Genomic DNA, 21,100 nt, shown 5'->3' with positions numbered 1-21,100 from the left:
ACTTTAAAATTATATTTGTCATATGATTTTCCTTTTTTTAAAACAGTTTTCAGTGTTATTTATTTGATATTCTAATATGACGTCCTTATTACGCTTTGTAAACAAAGCCGTGTTCTAATTAGCACAATCTATTTTTGACTCATGCGCATAAACTGACTGTTAACATTCTCTTTATTTTCATTTTTATCCTAATAAAATATATTTATTTTAGTAGCATACATACATTTATTTCTATTCCGTTATATTTGGAATTTCCCTATTCTATTTCTATCTTTAGACTTGTGGTACAAGTTTGGCTAGTATGTAAATCAGAAGTGGTCTGATGTTACTGTTGTTTTCTGCACGAATATTTCGAGGGCGGTAGTACGGGTGGGGTTTTATAGGCATATATAAGTCCTGATTACGTTTGATTATTATCGATGTGCTCCAGTAACTTTGATAGACGAAGTTAACGTTAAGCTCTGCATAATATATTACAGTTATGTTTGTATTGATATGTATTTAGAGGACATTGTGAATGTATATAGATGGAATTGTGGTATATTTTTGTAATTTGTAAAATATTTACAAGATATTAAATGTTGTTTCGCTGAGAAAATAAGAAAGTTACTGCGAGCAAACAAACCTAAATTATGACTTGTCTCTTATTTAGCCATGTATTTAGTATAGAAATGTTTTAAATTCGGACGAATTCATGAGGGAGAATTTAAAATTTTATTATATCTTGTTATTAAAACATCATATATTTAACCTGCTATTAGTTTTTAAACTTATTAAATATGAAAATGTAATGTACATAATTCATGGGGAGTAAACGGGAATAGGCAAATATTCCTAAGGTATTTTCGTACGCTTCGACTTATAAAAATACCGTATGTGTCCTATTAGAATCGAAATAATTCCTTCATGTCATGCTCTATGCTCATTTTAACATGGGTAGGCATTATATTTGTCTATATTTTACACTGAGCGTTAAAATATCGACAAATATAATGCCTACCCATGTTAAAATGAGCATGGAGCATGACACGAAGGAATTATTTCTTTAAAAAAAAGTAATTTCTCAATACTGTTTTTAACAGACGTATTTTTTATCAAAATGTGCAGCGGAAATCTATCTGAAAGTGTTTCTATATTTTTTTTTAACGTTTTTGATACAATCTAAAAAAGTTTTATTTCAGTCTTCGAAATTGGGCTTTACCTATATCATCTGATAAGAATAAGAGCATTTTGCACAGACTATAGCATACACACATGGAATGTACTAGATTAATCTGTATTATAAAAGATTTGGTGCGTTTTATCAGGTTATGAAATTTTTTTATCTGCAAAATTTTAACGAAAAGGTGGACTACAACTTAAGAATTTTTTTCTATGGATAGGATGCAAACAAGACAATGCTTTTTACCCAGTATGTGTAATACGTGGGATTTTAAGGGATGTCATGAACAACTATATCAATTTATCTATAATCTGGGCATTGGGAAGAGAATAGGTGTATTCATGACACGATTAATGGTAAACAAAACACAGCTCATTTTATAGGCTGTTCTTATGTTGTGCTGTTACACCACTGGTCAAGGTTAGGAGAGGGTTGGCGTGGCCGCAAATATGATTATCCCAGCCACATTCTGTATGTGCCTGTCCCAAGTCAGGAGCCTCTAATTCAGTGGTTGTCGTTTGTTGCTATATATCATCATCTTTATTTTTGGTTGATTGTTTTGTACATAAATCGTTAGTTTTCTCGCTTGAATTGTTTTACACTTGTCATTTCGGGGCCTTTTAAAGCTTGCTATGCGGTGTGGGTTTTGTTCATTGTTTAAGGTCGTACGGTTACCTATAGTTGCTTACTTCTACGCCATTTTGTCTCTTGTGGAGAGTTGTCTCATTGGCAATCATACCATATCTTCTTATTTTTATACAACCTTTAAAGGCAATCAACATTGAACTTACATTTTGAGTTTATGGAGCTTTCTCGTTGTCGTTAACACAACAACGTTACTTAACTCAAACTCATCCCGAAAACCGCAAATGAAGTATAAGCCATGCATATATTTTTCTGATAAAGAATAAACTTACCAAATACTGGTAGCCTATCATCTTTTGACATGCTACCTACTCAAGGGGTGGTGTGAATAAGATGTGGATACTTAAAAGATTCCATAGATCTGCTAGAGTTTATACCTTCTTTGTCCTTTTCCTCTTGCAATGGTATCAAACATTTGACTTCTGTTTACAAAAATATTCTCCATTCTTAACTTAAAGACAGAATGAAATAATAAGACCAAATTTGTTTCATTAAAAAGATTAGCTAAGGTAGATATAAATATCTTGATTTAGGAAGGGATAAATAAATTTTTGTAAACTACAATCTGTTTCAAACAAAAACAAATTATGAATCTGACACAATCAAGATGCTTAATTTTTTAAAAACATATTTGTTACGTGTGGAGGACGTGTTTTTCTTTTTACAATGGGCATTTCAATGAGAACAAAGTGTGCTCCTTTTCTTGCCGACTTGCTCCTTCATTCATTTGAAACAAACTTCATTTGGGCTTTAGTAGATAGTTGTCTCATTGGCAATCATAACACATCACCTTATTTTAAATTCACACATAAACTTCTCAGGAAAAATGATAAGAAGGATACTTTATACTTGATACTTTAACTTCACGTTCCGCTATATCGATGATGTCCTCTCACTAAATAATTCAAAGTGAGGTGAATATGTTAAACGCATCTATCCCATCGAACTTGAAATCAAAAATATCAAAGACACAATTAAGTCTACCTCGTATGTTGACTATATCTAGAAGTATACTATCCATTTCTGTGCACATGTAGCAACATTCCAGCAGCGCCTGCATATGGAATATATATCCCACTGTTCGTACGATATTCCAGAGCTTATGTTCCTCATCATGATTCTAGATAGAGGATTGCTGCATAAATGAAAGCTATTGAACCAAGAGTTCCAAGTGGTAAAGTTGAAGTCATCCATTCCAATGTTTTGCCCCTTTGTATTTTCCTCGATTGTGACATCCCCGAATGATACTTAGCATTGCATGTGTAATTACCATGATCAACCTGACGAGTTCGACTAGTGGAGCAGGATTTGCCTACCCTACCGGAGTACCTTAGATCACCCCCATTTTTGGGTGGGCTTCCCATTGGTGGCCTTGGGCTGTTTTCTGCTCTTTGGTCGGGTTGTTGTCTCTTTGACGCATTTCCCAATTCCATTCTCAATTCTATTCTGATAGCTCAGTCTTTAGTTTTCTGTGTCGTGTTTTGTGGACGTGTTTGTCTTTTCGTTCTGAGGAATCTGGTTGATTAAGAAAACTCATCAAACTACTCGATTTTGAAAAAGCAAACTAGGTCAAATGCCTTATTTCAGCGGTCAAAAACGTATGACAAATGAATATATCAATTATTATAGTTCTATCATGTACTGTAGCAACAGGGAAAACCTCATCTTGAAACTTCGATCGACCTGTATATGCAGTAGAAAGTGATTTATGTCATTTTAGGACACTTCTCTGGAAAAGTATGCATACAAAAGTTGTAAGTGGATCCATCCAATTGATACAAACGATTATAAAAATATAGATATATATATTAACAATCTTATATAAATAAAGACTTTTGAATTCATCATATTTAAAATATATGAACAATATAGATTGTCAAATAGGTAAATATGCATTTCAGTTAGTAATATTGAAAATTCATTCACTATCTCAGTTGCTGTGGTAAATAAGTTCGAAATATTTAAAGAAGTTTCGGAGATATTTGTCTGTTATCTATAATGTATTTCTTCTTTTACTTCGAACAGAACTTAATAACAAAGACTGTCATTGTTTTTCGTCTATTAAAATTTGTTCTGTCAATAGTATTATTACCACTGTGTCGATACCTCTATTGGTGCATAGTAAGTCTCGAAGGGTATCACCAGCCAAGTAGCCAGTATTTCGGTACTACCATTAAATTCGGATTTTTCTTAATGAAATTTGTGTTACAAAATTTGGAAATCATTTCAAGTAAAGTAATGTATCTCCTCATGCATAGCTCTGATATCTTGTATGGGGTTAGCTGTATTTTAGGTCCTGTTTGGTTTTATAATATCCTCAACGTTTGTATTGATATTGTATTTTAAAATATTTTGACCCCTTACTTCAATGAAAAATAATACTACCACTGGGTAGATTCCTGGTAGACTGTTAGTCCCGATGATATCACCAATAGCTAGTAGTTCTGTACTGGGATAACAAATATTTTTTATTGAAATTTGTTTGCATAAAATTTCGATATTTTTTTTTCAATAAAGGAGTGTATCTCCTTCAAGCTTGGCTCTTATTCCTTGTCATGGCTTGACTTTGGCTTTTTCATTTTGTAATTTTAGGTTTCACAATCTTTTCAAAGTTTGTATTTATGTTTTGGATCTTCAAATATTTTGACCTTGAGCATCATTGAGGAGACATTAATTGTCAAAATGCGCATCTGGTGCAGTATAATTAGTATTCCATTCTATAAAGTCTGAAAACAACTGTACGGATAGTTGGATAAGTGAAAAAATTTACACTTTAATTACAAAAGTTTCTTCCATAGATCAGACCAAGAATTAATCAGAAATACTAGATTTATGATTTGAACATATCAGCTTTCTTAATATTGCTCTGTGTTGTCGAAACTTAAGATAACTCAGGAAAAGGATCTGTAGTCAGAAAAATACCAAAAAATATAATTAAAACCCTTTCAACAAAATGGACCCTTCCTTTTATTGTTAGCTGTATATAATATGAAAACTGTTTGGAGATAAAAAAAATAAATCTTCGGCACAGTTTACTTAGATGGATTTGACTTATCTTTTAGTTCTCTATTTTCCTATAGCTCCTTAAGTTTTTTAGTAGTTATAGACCTTTCATATGATACCATAATTACTAACATATATGCTACATAGTTTATGATTTACACCTACGCGTAGGAACTATTTTGTTTTAAATATGTACTACTTTCAAGTATGTTCTGTTTTGACCGGGGCCGAGTAGGTGGTGTTACATCTTACAAAGTCTATCCAAATTATTTTTGCAAAGAATTCCGCTCAAGCCGGTGCTAGGGGCCTTTTTAAACTTGCAGTGAGGTGAGAGTTTTTTTGCTCCGTGTTGAAGGCCTCACTGTGACTTTGAGATGAAGAACAGCAATAAAAGCGCTGTTCGTTTGCTTTTTGTGTTTTTTTTTTGCTGTGCATGTACTGATTTTTTGTCATGGATACCCCATATCCTTTGTTTTTCTATTATACATCCTTGGATTTAAATTTTCCATCACCAAGTAGTAGTCATCAAAATTTCGGTATTGCCATGGATTTGTTAAACATACATTTCGAAACATTGTTTCGTAAATAATCCTCTGTCTCTTTACCTCGACACTATTGCGTTCATTCGGTCAGGGAAATAACAAAATGTAACAAAAGTATGTATTCTTTAATTCAGGCAAACACACGGGCACATCTAGTTCTACAGAGAGTGAAAGGCAGGATACTGACCACGATGAACAGCATACTTCGAGTTCAAAGAATAAATCTACACAGAGCCCATTTGAGGTATTAAATGAAATCTAACATAGATAAAACAAAAGAAACGTTCCTTATTGCATCTTATTTATATGACAATAGACAATAAAGGTAACTTATTCTTGGACATTTTGTATCCGTACGTTTGGTAAGACGTTTTAACCTTCTTTTGTCGACTTTTGTTGAAAAGTGATATCAGAGTTTGAAGATAGAAACTGTAATATGATTTTAGAATGGTTTTTTCTTCTATCAATATATAACCTGTAAATAGTCACATTTAATGTGTGTGGATCAAACGTTAATGTAGTTTATCGATGTTCAAATATAATAAATCCAATTTGAAAATATAAACCTAAAATTTGAGGGAAATGCATATACTCAAAACAGAGCCTGATCATACGCCGACATGGTACTTTTCCCAAAGAACCTGCCGTAGTATGTTCTCGAATTCATCTCGGTTAATTTGGGTTATCCTTTAAAATTATGTTTGATGGTCTATAAATGATAAATTGTCTCTTTATCTGAACGAACCATTACTATCTAGGATGAGAAATAACCCAAATTGATTTATAGATGGATTTGCATATTCTTTTTCGGTCTCATTTGGTCATTTTAACCCCTAACTTGTTTAATTATTTATCGTCCCTGTTTTCAAATTTTTGGGTTTGAAAGTACTAGATAAAGAAAAATCCATTATTGAGATATGAGGTCGCTCTCAGTAATAATTTACTTATATGTCACACATTAAGGAAAACAACCCAGACATTTCAGATTTAGGAATGGAACAATCAGAAGTGAAGACAGTTCAGTGGCTTCATGGAAACATAGAAACACGGTACATCGCAAATCAAGGCTTCCAACACATATTTATAATGGATTCAACAACGACAGCCTCTTCAGCACTGAAACTAAGGTATTGTACTTACACATAATTGCATTATGTTCAGTTGGGGAGGTTAATTCTGAATAAGATTATCCAAACAACGAATACTTTACATCATAACAGGTAAAATACACCGTGTCGCGTATATTAAAAGGTAATCAGCATTTCAAGCTCCGATTACAGTACACGAAGGAGACAAACAAATATAAAGACCCAAGGTAGATGTGCAATAAAAAAGAAAAGACACATACCGACAAGGAATATCGGCAGCACGGATTCCTTTTAAGATCAGGGAAACAGGTGCAGTTCGCATCAACTATGCATGCATCAATCGCCTGCGAAACCGCACATACAAAATGTCATTATAGAAAAAAGACACAATCAGTATATTTACAGATCATTAAAGCATGTATATTGTGATTAGAGACAGAGATACATCGTTTTAGTCAACAAATTCGTGTTGACGACCGTAAAACTTTGCAGTGTCGATTTCAATCGTTCTTTATTACTACCCACCTGGAATAGTTTTTGCGTTAGAGCAATTATAAATTTAAACATGCACGTGCGAAGCGAATCAGTCGAAAAAGGCAAAACGCCGTACGATGGGACAATAGGTATGCTACTGCTGAGAAACGGCCCAACTGAAATAGCCATATTTGTTATAAATTATCATTTGAAGTCGTCCAATTGTGTCAATTAATTCAAGCAAAAGATCCAGATCAAATCTAAATCACCTCCAGTATAAAAAAGTTTTTAATTTTTTATAAAGCAACTGTACAAAGTCTTAATATTTAATAACATTGCAATAAACTTTGAACTTTACTAAAACGTCCGCGTCATATTCACAATACAAGTTTAGTAGACCTCAATATTGTCTCAAAGTTATCTTCAATAGTGCTGTAAAAAGTTTTGCAATAAGCTTTAGAAAATCCTTTGCGTATACATCGGTTTATCGTTTCTTGAACATAGATACAATTTGACCGTTTCACAAGAATATCGACGAAAACCTTTACATAGATACTGAATTATCACAGGAAAGGAAGCAACTGTACAAATTTCAGGAAAAAAAAATCCACGAAGAAAACTGAAAACCGTTTAAGATAAATCGGCATGATTCTGTTTCTAGACTATCATTATTAGAGACGTAGGGGTACCGTTGTTCCTGAGAGAAAACTTTCTAGATATTTCATCCATAATTAATAAATGACTATTAAACATTGTTTTTTTTTCTTTATTTTATCCTTGGTAACTTTCAATTGCATGTCTGATGTTTTTAATTATTCGAAACACTAAGGTTTTTCTATCCCCATGTTATGATATATAACCGTATTTGTCACAAATTTTTGTGGATTTTTTTGTTTGAAATGCTCCTAAACTTCGTTTTTGATTTTTGCCTTCCGACTATTTATGCGAGCGCCACTGATGAATCTGATGTAGACTAAACGCGCGTCTGGCGTAACAAGCCTGGTATCTTTGATAAGTATTTTCATAGTAAAGTAAAAAATAATTTAGTGTATTTGGTAAAAAATCTAGTCATGTATTGTATTTTATTGTTAATTATTTAACCTATTTTCTTATTTTTTGAAGTCAGGAGTATTACCTGTTTTATTGACAGCATCTTTTGCACGCAAAGGCAACAACACTACATCTGCTGTAAAAACTTTGTGCGTTATTAAAGTACATGTATTAGTTATTTAATATATGGATAATGTTCCTTAAGCATGTTATACAGGGGCAAACCTTTTAAGTGTATCATGTTCATGAAGTTTAATATTCAACCATTTCCACAATCATGTTTCAATTTATAATTCATTTTAATGTGTCACACGGCCAATTATTTTTATGCTACCTTAAACGAATGCGGTTACTTCTATCATGTCTATTATGGCCCTACTATGTTCAAACTATCAAAACGTCTGAATTTACAGCTATTCATGCTCAATCACTTTCAGCTTATTTGTTGAATGCTGCATGACGACAAATGATATTTTATGTTTGTGCTGTTTAAACGCTCATGGATCAATAACTGATTACCCTACTACTATTTTCAGATATTTGTGGGTTAACTGTTGCTCAATCTTATGATTTCTGTAAAAATACCTTGTTGGTTATTGCTTGTTGTTTTGTCCTTTTCTTGTTTTTATATATGATAACTGTCCCTCTACTTATCATTTTACCAATTTTGTATCTTTTACATTTGATAAAAGGCGAGATTCTACCAATTTATATTCTTGTTAAAAAATACTGTTATTTTAAATATAAAAAAGTTATTATTATCCATATAGCCAATGACGGTTTTGAAATCTGATTGAGTGGTTGCTTTTAATTCTTAAAGTCGTATTCCTAAGGTAAAAGGACATTAAAGTAATATGTTAAGTGGTATTAAATACATTTTGTTGAATGGAAAATACTGTTAATTTGAATATAAAGAAAGTTATTATTTTCCATAGATCCAATGATGGTTTTGAAATCTGATTGAGTGGTTGCTTTTCATTTTTAAAGTGGTATTCCTAAGGCTAAAGGTCATCAAAGTAACATGTAAGGTGGTATTGAATATATTTTGTTGAATGGAATGTGAATGATTATTTCTTAGTTCAAATGCAATTCGTTTGGAACGATAATTTTCATTGGACGTTGACAAATATTTTGAAGGGTTTGATTCCACGTTCTACCAGTCCGTAACTAACGAAAGCTACCATTTTGAATTTTTTTTGGTATGTAATTTCTCAAAAAATAAACAAAAAAGTCACATTTTGAACCTCAAAATCTTCTTTTTGTCAATATTTAAACCATTCACAAGCAAACGAAAAGTATAAATACGTCTAACGTCGCTAGGTAAACTTAATTTGCGACAGTAAAATCTACGTTTTATGTAGGCCAAGCTTAAAATACAATACAGTTATCTCCTTAGTTGATCATCGCAAAAAAGATTTATGTCTGATATTCATCATGTCTGCATGTACTATCAAAATAATTAAAACAACTCATGCTCGTAGAAGTTGTTACAATTAACCGGGGAAATGCACTCTTCAAATGAATGTTAATGTTTTCTATTGCAGAAATTGTGATCAATTTCTTGATATATACGATAAAGATGTTACATTTATGCCTCATAATGAAGTCTTGGAGCTCTTAGAAAAAATACCTTTAAATGAAAATACAACGATCGTATGTCTATTGTTTTTACTTATTATATACACGTTACATAAACAAATTATCTTTGTGTATGTTATTAATCTGTTACTGTAGCCAATGAAACAACTCTCTACTAGAGACCAAATGACATGTAGAAGTTTAAACCTATACGTCACCGTACGGCCTTCAACAATGAGCAAAATCCATACCGCATAGTCAGCTATTAAAGGTCCCGAAATGACAATGCAAACAATTCAAACGATAAAAAACTAACGGCCCGACTTATGTACAAAACAATGAACGAAAAACAAATATGATATACAGCAAAAACGACAACCACTAAATTACAGTTTGAATATCCCTTTGGTATCTTTCGACTCTGTTGTACTTGTGTTGTAAATATGCTTAGTTCTTTCCTAAAAGATTTTAAATGTGAAATAACCATAAGAATAAAATAAAAAAGTCATATGATTTTCTCAATATACAAGACTCGCATCGCATACTGACACACATATAAAATCTGTAAACAATTTAAAATAAGTATACTAGTACTTTTTTTGTCATTTCGCTTGTGCTATCTCCTCCAAATCAGTTTGAGATTCTCCAAATTCTTTATCGCCATGATTGCTTAAGAGTAATTCTTCGAATGAAATCTGCTGAATCAAAGCATGCATCTTTTAATATTATTGAATACCATTTATATTTGTGTTTATGCTATGTATAGATTTACTGGAGACCCTCATCGAACTCTGTTACAGATGTGAACTTTTCTTTATGTTTATCTGAAAGTAAGTTTCAACAAACAATTAACATTCGTTTGAAATTGTCAATAGAAATTACAATACTAATGCAAATATAAATATTTGTTTTGATATGACGTTTTAATTAACTTTTATGATAATTTGAATGCTTAAATAATACAGGTATCATCGAAAAATCAGTTAATGTAATCAATACCTAAATTGTAAGCATGAATCACACGAATAGAATTAAGAGTAAACCGTATAATCGAGCAATAGATATGAAGACTGATTAAATGCATCGTGCATTTAATTTCAATTTCAGAAACTATTGAAGCACGTTTAATTAATGACTCTTCATTTTTGGTGAGCACTGATTGGACCAGGAAATGGGAGCGCACGGTTGTTTTAAATAAATCTGGGACAGATAAATTTATGCAGCACTTGGAAAAACAGAGTACTAGAATCGATTTTGAAAGACTCGTTTCCGGGAAACCACATACAAAGGCATGCGAATTTCTCAAATGTAGGTAAAAACCAAATAATACAGCTATCAAATGTGTGCTTCAGTTATTATATCATTTCTTTGCACTGAAACACTCAGGTTGTACAATTTGGGTATATACATATAGCGAGTGTACACATATGGTGAAATAGTACGTTTGCACATGTGGCCTAAAAATGCTTATAAGTTCCGACCTAATAGACATACTTTCATTATCTAGGATGAACAAAACGACTAGGTCTCATAATTTAAAAGTAAATAAAATAATCTCAATGATTACTTTGAAATGTAGTAATTTTTACTATGGTAAATATTTTTTGTTTGAACTGTTATTTTCTTAATGTATTAAATCGTTATCATAGAGGTTCATTCTACACTGGATTTTATTGCATGTCCTTTTATGGGCCTTAACAAGGTCCCCTGATCAAGATTGAAATGGTGGGAACCGCTTTTACTCCATCATATATAAAATGCTTGTCCTAGGTCAGAAACCTCGTCAGTGGTTATCTTGTTGTTTTTGTTATTTAGATAACTTGTTATTGATAGCAGAACTTTAATATTTTGTGTATAATTTATTCACAATTTTTCTATACTCGGGACGATTTTGAGCGTGATATATCATATTTGCACTTGTCTATTAATGATCACTAGATTACGTCCACTTTTCGTTTTTACTTAACCAAATAGTATTTTCTCTCCTTTTTGTTTGTAATAGTATCAAATGCCAAAGGTTTTGCTCAAAAAACATATGACATTTAAAATGTGCACAAACAGATATATTTCAAATTGACGAAACTATTATGAAATAGAACTAAACCACTATTCATGCTAAATCACTTTCAACTTCATGTCTTGAAATCGGTTTGATAAATTTCTTTTTTTTAGGTCGTTTTCTGGAGAACAGAAGAATTGAAAGTACGGAAACGTTCGCCTTTATCATCAGGCGCTATTCAACAATATTTAAAAACGGAGAAAAGAAATATCTTCACGTAACAGATGACGGCGACCTTAATCTTCTCAATGTAATTATATATGGTTTCGACTAGTCCTCAGATTAAGCTTTCCATTATAAATGGTCCTGATTTCTATTCCAATCTTTTAATGTTAGGTATCCGTTGTCCTTGTTTGTCTTGCCTGTATACCCATTGATTTTAGAGAACGTTTGATAGACGACATAATCAGAGACATTATCTGGTCCGTGATAATAAAAAGAATAATACAAAATTCTTCAATCTTTTCAACATTGCGATAATTTAAGTGATTAACCAATAAGTAGACATACAATGGACACTTCAGCGCAGAAATGTTCGTAATATTTTGATAGCTTAGCATTCAATACAAGTATTTAAAGCCCAAATCATAATATCGATATCAGGCAGACTAATGTCTTGTGAACATCTGAAGGACGTTTTTTGGTAAATTTAAAAAAACGTTTTTTTGACTTTTCAGCGGTTGAAAAATTTTCTAATTATACCTTTTCCTTTAAAACATTCATCTGCGCTTGGACAAGTTTGGGAAATGTAAATAAAGTTTCCTACAATGTATGGTATATTTGACACTTATACTGTGCTTTCTGTGTTTCAGGTTTTGAGTACTTTCTGATAAATATCAACCTTTCCACATATAACTATCGTAAAATATAAGTCGTGAGTAGCAATATGAAGTTTTCTGATCCAAAACATATTTGTGTTCGTATTTTTTTAGGCTTTTTATGATAACGCAAGGTCAAACGTGATATCGTCGGGTCAAAACGTTATGTCGTCGTTGATAGTTCCAGGTCGAACTTGATATTCCGGAGTTGAAACAGTATGTCGTAATATATAGCGTGTTCAAACTTGGCGAATCGTTTACAAAGTCCAAGTAACTTGTGATTCAGGAGATGCTAACCTGATTTGTTTTATTTCTCTGTTTGAAGTTCTTGCTATTTCTACTGCGTTCAATCCTTTTTAACTTTTTTTAATTTGAGCGTCACTGATGAGTCTTTTGTAGACGAAACGCGCGTCTGGCTTAAATACAAAATTTCAATCCTGGTATCTATGATGAGTTTTTTGACATATCAATTCTGTTTATACCTGGGTTTACAAATTTGTAGATTTACTAGCTCTCTATCTCAAAACATTTAATGTAACCCATGTCAAGCCTTAAATATCCTCCGAAAGCATGCAGCTCAATCCTAAATCTATCAATTAAACAGAATAAACATATGTTTTAAGTAGTTGATCAGATTTAAACAATATTTAGATATTAATATATAATTGCAGATAAACATACATTTTTTTCTTCTTCAGGAATTCAGCAAATCATCAGACTTCAAATTGATTCCGGCTCGCCACTACGCATTTATTGTTCTGAATGAAATATCAACAAATCGATGTTTGAAAGTGGAAGGAAAGGAAGGTCAATTTGTGGGTGTAAACTACAAACCTGTTGACAAAATTGGGGATGATTTTAGATTTCAATTATCTAAATGTGGAAAAAGTTGTAATTTCAAACGTTCGTGTAAACATTGTGTGATTATCTAAAATTGAATATGCAGATAGTTCATTCATCTCTGGTTCCCGTGCATTGTTTTACGGTCACCGATTGTGTTATTTTTACAACCGGCAAGAGTTATATTGAGGGCCCTACAGAGGGTACCTGCTCTAACTCTTAATATTGTTTATTCTTAAACTTTCAAATCTCTAAAGTATAATTATATCAAGTCAGGTTTTTTTTAAACAGCTTCAATAAACATGTAGAGTTACAAATAAATGTACGTATAAATACATGTTTAAGTGTACCAGTTGACTGGACTTCGCTCCTTTTCTATGTCAGTTATTTCCCCTATTCCTTTTTAATACATTTTCAAAAGATTATAGATGTCAAATAACTACATAGATTTCATGTAAAAATTATTCAAGGGAAAATCAAGATACTTTTTGTTAAGGGAGAAATGATCAGAAATTGACAAAAAGGGGGGGGGGGTTAATGACAAACCAGGCAAATACATGAAAAAGACTTAGGTGTATGTTTGGTGAGTTTGCTATCAGAAAATGTCGATGCGGCATATAATGATCTTATCATATTTCAACCGTGCAAGTTATTCTTAAAATTTTTGATTTCATCTTTAATATAAGGGCATTTAGCAGAATCCAAGATTTTAAAATAACCCACAATTTCTTGTCATCATTTTAAGGTATTAATAAATATTTCATCCTAGACCTGTGGAAACAACGTTGTGTTTTCGTAAACTTTAAATGTTTTCTAGTGTGAAAAAATATTCAGACTAAGAGAAATAAAACGTTCCTCTCATCACAGGGCATGGTAACAGCAATATTTTTCTAAACGTCCGTCGCTGACTTTTTTTTAGCAAAACATATCTTACTCATAAACATTTTGACTGAGTATTTTTAATGGTTTAAGTTAAATATTTCTATCTAACGTTTAAAGCAAAGTATAATTTGATATTTTTCAGTCTACAAACAAAAACAAAGACTTGGAACGTGTTTTAACTTTGGACCATCATATGGAGGCCCAAATTTAATCTCCTCGCGTGTAAGACCATTGTTGTTGATATCCAATGACAATCGCGATTACCTCATCATGTTTAAACCATTGCCGTGACGTCAGCCAGCCTATTCATTTACCGTGGTTTCTATTTCTAAAATCAACGCTTCCCAAATCAGTCGCTGAAATGGACTCACCAAATTATATTCAATTGTTTCTTTTGTGTGCCTAATTTCATTAAGTTTGAATTGGCTAATGTACTGATTTCTGTTCACTTATAGAATTAGTTTAAAAACTTTGCTTTAACTTATGTAATTTTTATGTGCCTTCACTGGGAGTCGAACCCCTCCTTGAAGTATGTTATGTGTGACTGACATCAACACATCGACGAAACCTCTCGGCTACCATTGGGTTGCAATTTAGATGTCTATTTTATAGATATAAATGAACATATGATTCACATTGGTACAACGGACACACAGGGCTTGTACCTTATAAATACATAATAGACAATCGTATAGTATAAGTTGGTAGCCGCGAGGTTAGTATCAATGAGTTATAGAGTCAAGTTAGAAGTAGACACTTGTCAGTTAAGGTTCGAATTCTTATTTTCTCTTTGTTGTCCCTATTCTTTAGTTTTTTCGTTTTTCTTATTTTGTATGATATTGTGGATATTTTTCTAATAAAAGAAGGTTTTCAAATTTATTTTTTGATTATTATTGGCTATTTCATGTATTTGAAAAGAACATGATTGCATTCAATTTGTCCATTTTTGTTTAATAAATATAGTATGATTTCATCTGTTTTACTACATATCTCTTCAAATGTTAATTCGCAAACCCCTATGCGAGTATATCGTGATGTGCCTAGAATTAGGTTTTTTTGCTAGAAATTTCGGCAACATACTTATTATAGAAATAAGTTCGAATATGTCTTATTTTGTAAATTACGGATAATATTCAGATGCATAATAATTCAAAGACAGACGTGTTATGTTATATTTGTATTTCTCTAACCAATTAATTGTGAACTTTGATTTATTAATGCCTCGTTGAACATGATAAGATGGTTATTTAAACTCACTTACTATACCTTTTATTAAGAAAAGGCTTAAATTTTGAAAAGGCATCAACACAATAGTTTAAGACACAATGGATAAGCGTTGATCCATGAAACACAAACCGTTAGCCCTCCTGGCTCATGGTTTCCTTTTTAAAGAATTAACGCTTATCCATTGTATCTATAATACATATCACTTCAGTACGCCAATCAATGTCGTCCTCTAAGCTGTTATGAACATCATTCTATGAAATCTAAAATCATACCATAGAACGAATTTCAGAAAAAAAACTGTCATCTTTACCTGTCATCTTGTACATGAATGTTAATGCTCCATCAAAAGTGGAAAACGAAGAAGTGATATTTTATTCGCTAGTAAAGTCTAAAGCAGTAGCAGTAGAAAAAAATATGAATGACAATGTGTATCTAAATTAACTGGACTTATATGATATTTCCCAATACGTAGGTATTTCTTTTTGTAAATTCATCCAATATATTGAAATTTCGCATATATTGACATAGGTATCGTACCATCTATTAAATTTAAAATTTAAAAATGAACTGATAAAATGTATGTTATCCTTGGTGAAAACCTCTGTTAGTAAATGTATTTTCATTACACATTGTATGGTCAATTGTTACCTAATTAGAATTTCAGAATTAGATGAAAGTCAAATAAAAGTATCACGACACAAAAATAGCATTCAGATAACGTTATTCTCAGAAGTATTGATATCATAATGATAAAATCTTATGATTGCGCACCATATAGAATAACCCAACAAAAGCCGGAGGTACTTAGGAAGCTTATGTATTTCCACATGGTAATATGCGGTTACAAGTCATTTGTTCTGAACAAGGAAATAATGAAAGATTTTGACAACGATAAATGAATTATGTGAATGGTTTTTTTTTTAACATAGAAAATACATAACTGTCAACTACGTCATTCCAAAGTAATGATTTTTACCTGACCACAAGAATACATGGTTCAGTTGTTTCTTGGTTTAAATAACATTTTATTCGATAAAAAAAATCCTGTTATATAATATAAAACATTATAAACAATAGGATCCAAAACAAGCAACATTGCTTATTCTTATCTGTCTCCAATATAATATACATAGAATATAATAAATACTAAGAGCATGCTCTGTCAATTGGAATATAGTAATTATACTATATACAAAATAAGATTGTAATAAAGTTTGAGAAAAAAGGGAGAAAAACAAATAGTGAATGAAATGAACTGAATGAAATGCAAGGAAAACATGTAAATGAAGTTTTCATATTATGGTGTGAATCTTTAACTTTTCATTTTATATTTCTGTACTAATACAAAAAGAGTACAATTTTCTTCATCAGTTAAAATATCTGACCCAAAAAATCAAAATATTTACAACAATACGGTGCGGGAAATCAACAAAAGAATCAGTACCATTTGGTGTATGTTAGTATAGTTAGGACACGTTAATACATAAAAATGAGAGCTTGTCTCTATAGCACCACAACGACAATTTGGCGAATCCACTAAAATACTTTTAAATAAATTGAAGTTTAAAGCACTAGACTTCATTCGCAAGCGTGCATGGAGAATTTGTCCAATGCGATTTCCATTATAATAATATGTGGGAAGTTCTTATTTTGTTTACCAATATGTTTTTTTTTAAATAGAAAGAGATATTCGCATTGTCTTATACTAAACAATATTTAATTCTATAATTTCACGGCTGTAAGGAAAAGTATTCAAAATATAAGCGAGTTCTTGTACTAATTTCTAAGATATTTTGACTTTGCCTAGTTTTATGGTTATGTCTACTTTCTACTAAACCTGGTATTTGTTCATGGAGATAATTAGGTGATTTGTCATTTATAATTTTATGACAGAGTATCACTCTTTGATTTCCCTTCGTTCCGAAAACTTTTCGTAATGAGTTTCAACATATAATTTTCCAATATTCGTGAGTGTAGTCCCCCCCCCCCGTAACTATGAGGGGCATCTAGCTGGATATTTTCTAGTCTTTGTATTAAGTTTACAACATCGGTGTTTTCAAGAATTGGTCTTATAAACAGTGTATACAAATTTTTCCAGGGTGTACCGATCGACAACGTTTCTAACTTTCCGTAGAATCATATTGACCCTTAAATACAAATTTTCGTGATGTATTCGATATGGTCTTGCCAAAATCCATTATTAGAAAAATAAACACCAATATGTTTGTGATTGTCGACTATTTTCAGATTTTGGTTATTCATTTATAAAGGGGGAGTGCATAAAGAGGGAACATATATATACTGCACTACGCAAGGACCAGTTGAATAATTTACACAAAGTATTTTTAAGAATAGCTAAAGACTCTTTTAACAGTTTTGGATTTATTAAGTCAGGACCTGAAGCTTTTGATGGATTAATTTTATTAAAAATGTCTTCCACTTCCGTTTCGTTAAGTTCTATTTCGTTAATAGAAGTTGAAGCATTAAATGGTATATCGGGTAAAATTGTGCGGGAGTCATTAAAATTAGACATGGATGCAAAAAAAAAATCATTAAATTCGTTTGCTTTGTCGATCTCATCAAATATGAGAGAAATATAAAGAGGTGGTATACTTGTGTCTTTTGATTTCATATATGTAATTTGATTTACGATTTTCCACCATTTTTTTTTAGAGGAGTTCTTATTAAAAACTTTTTTTTTTATCAAGGAATAGTTAAATTCTTCTTTAGATTTTCTAACTAAATTGGTAACTTCGTTTCGTAGTTTCTTAAATTTATGTCAGTCTTTCGGATTATTACGTTTTTCAGCAATTTTATATATTCGATTCTTTTTCCTTATCTGTTTCCTTATTTCATTAGTAAGCCAAGGTGGTTGATCCTTTCGATCCGTTATTATTCTATTTGGAATACATTTATCGGCTGCATCTAAAATAGTATTTGTGATATTTGCCGTCACGTCTTCAATATTTTTTAATCTGCTATTAAATTCTAATTAGCTCTGGACAAAAAGTGTCTGTATTTTGTATAGTCGCCACAGTCATATAACAATATTTTACGTTTGAAAGATTTGTGACAGGTTTTAGGAAAATTTAAAAGACCAATGAAAGGACAATGAATACCTCAATTGCTCAGTATATGTAAGAGAATGATGAACCCTTTCTTCATGATTAAGTACGAGCTTTAGCGAGGACTTATCATGAAGAAAGGGATTATCATTATCTTATTAACTTAGAATATTGTAAAGTGCTCAAGGCTCAAATGATCTCTTGATTTGTTGTATTCAAGAATTTGGTTCATTGTCAGTGCAAAGTTATAACTAGTGTATGACTTCCTTTTAAGCCATTTCATTTCATTTATGAATTAGTTTTAGTGATGTAAGGACTTTCTTATTATTTTGGAAATTAATAATATTGTATAATTGTATTTAAGACGTTAGATGACACAACAGTATGATGAAATAGTAGGTAGTGTATAAGTTTCGTAATTGTGAGTATGAATGTAAATCATGTAATATTTTAGTGAGGAAATAATTTGAGTTACAACTAAATTTTATTTCACAGCTCTTTACATCAAATACTACTTCATTGTGTGACGTAATTTACTAAAACTAAATGTTCAAATAAAATGCTTGTTATATATATTCAAAAGTTCAATTAAATTCCTGCATTTTTCTTTATTTTATCGGAATATTGGAAATTAATGTTCATAGCAACAACGGATCCAGTTATCTGAGCTTTGGTAAGGGTATTAGCTAAAGATTTTGATTATATTTAATTTTAAAACTTTTTTTTTGCATCACTTTGATATTGTTTAATTTTTTAGTAAATTTGAAGTTATTAATATTCTTATAATACCATTAATGGTACCAGTTTTACCTCACCAGTAAACATCAACTTATTTTGATTTTGTTGTTCGTTTTAAAATTAAACTTTTAGTCAGTTTCAATCAAAAATCCTTTCAAGCTGATAAATGTGCTTCGGGGCATTTGTAACTCGTTTATAGAAACTCTTTGTTTTGAACAGTAAATAGGCATAACCAATAGGATAATTCCTTACTAAGACCATGTTTACGCTCATTCTTCACAATTAAGAAACACCAACTCCTACAATTTCATTGGCCGAGAGCACTTTGCTATATTCTAAGTATCGATTAGTCTATGAAAAGGTATGTTCTATGACATTTAGAGCGAGGAGCTTGCCCCGAGCACTTAATTTAATAGTATATACCTTTTCAAAGACTATCCAATTTAGCACAAATTTACAACTCAAGTAATCTTTTAATTGATCTATTGATAGTTTATTTTGGCTGACTACTTGTATCACAGGTTTGTAAAACGGAGCTCATTAACTTAAGTTAATTAACTTAATTAAGTTTTATGTTTTGTAAATTTACTAACTACTATCATAGTAAAATATGTGATTTCAAAAGGCACTTGACTCTAGAATGAAAAGATGGTTGCTGCTGGTGTAAGTATGTATATTGATATAAAGTGGTGTTTTACTACATATACTTCCTCACATGGTAAGATGACAAATTAAATTGACCATGAGCAGACATATGTTTTTAAAAAACATGTTTTAATTTCACAGTAAAACTAAAGCTATAATAAATTTGAAACATATAGATATATGTGCCTATAGATAGTCTAACGGATAGGCATTAAAAGCAACTATCAATAGATCAAAGATTATAGGTTTTGTGTTTTTTTTTTTTTATTTCAAAGTAGAAACTAAAAGATTTGTCAGAATATATATATATAGACGTGGCACATTCCCTTCAGACATTATCACGGTTTTTTAATTGATAATGAAAAAGATCAATTTCCTTAAGAAAGTTAAAAAAAATCATCATCAAGTTGCCTTAATTTCCCTTCACATGGTTTCATAGTACATACTTTTTTGTGTACATAGTAATTGCATAGATGATAAACTACCACAATTATAAGACAGCTTTGTACTCTAATCAAAACTTTAAGGATCATATTTGTTATTCTTTATTTAAATGAAAGTAACTTGCAATTGTCAAAAATACTTTTTTAGATCCAAAGATTCTAATAACAGGATATTTAAAAATCAATGTGAAAACTAATCACACTTTTTTTTTAATTTGGGACACATCATTTTATTCCAAAATAGCCAGTGGTAATTTCTGTTTTAATACCTTGATAACAATACAATGAAATCTTACCCTTGTGGTCATTCATGCATAGTTACTTAGTACACGGAAAAAGTATGTACTATGAAAATTAGAAGGCAAATTCAAGCATTTTGATTGGACGAGAAGTTGTAAGTATGTGCTAAAGTAGTGGTAGACCAACGCTTCAGAACGTAACAGTATTTACATTGTTTCTTATGAAAAGATCTAATAATGAAGACGACTGTTCAGTAATATGTGTTTGTTCGTCTATCAACTGATTCAAACTGAACTGTGTTAACAAATGTCTAATCTTAGAGTTAGCGCAATTTATTCAATTTTCATTAAAATCACCCGTGATTATTATGCAATCTACATGATTGCCGTTTAAAGATGTTCGCTCCTCTGTTTCAAAATAACAAGCTTTTTAAAGGACGGTTATTGGTTGATAGTATATATTTAAAGGAACTAAAAAAGCAGAAAAAATGAAGGGTCCGTGTGCTTGTTTTCGAAATAAAAGCCATTGAGAATTTGGCGGGAAATGATTCTCTCTAGATTTTTCATACATTTAACAATGGCACTTTTTTTCTTTCAAAAAC

General features: G+C 31.3%; 1 protein-coding gene across 2 annotated transcripts in view; it reads left to right on the top strand.

Annotated features, from left to right (window-relative positions):
- LOC127739067 (uncharacterized) overlaps positions 1–21,100 on the top strand; it is a 120,951-nt gene that overhangs the window by 806 nt on the left and 99,045 nt on the right. Inside the window, exons 2-7 of one of the 2 annotated variants that reach the window (XR_008000263.1) lie at positions 5,487–5,596; positions 6,316–6,479; positions 10,309–10,372; positions 10,650–10,850; positions 11,715–11,851; positions 13,118–15,020. The exons of the other annotated variant lie outside the window; for it this stretch is intronic. The gene's annotated coding sequence lies outside the window, so the exon portion shown is untranslated. Of the gene's footprint in view, positions 1–5,486; positions 5,597–6,315; positions 6,480–10,308; positions 10,373–10,649; positions 10,851–11,714; positions 11,852–13,117; positions 15,021–21,100 lie in introns of those variants that run through there. 2 annotated transcript variants of the gene reach the window in all.

The sequence above is a fragment of the Mytilus californianus genome, unplaced genomic scaffold (genome assembly GCF_021869535.1).
Source record: "Mytilus californianus isolate M0D057914Y unplaced genomic scaffold, xbMytCali1.0.p SCAF_4, whole genome shotgun sequence".
In the NCBI taxonomy this organism is placed as follows: domain Eukaryota; kingdom Metazoa; phylum Mollusca; class Bivalvia; order Mytilida; family Mytilidae; genus Mytilus; species Mytilus californianus.
This window is presented reverse-complemented; position numbering and strand designations above follow the sequence as displayed.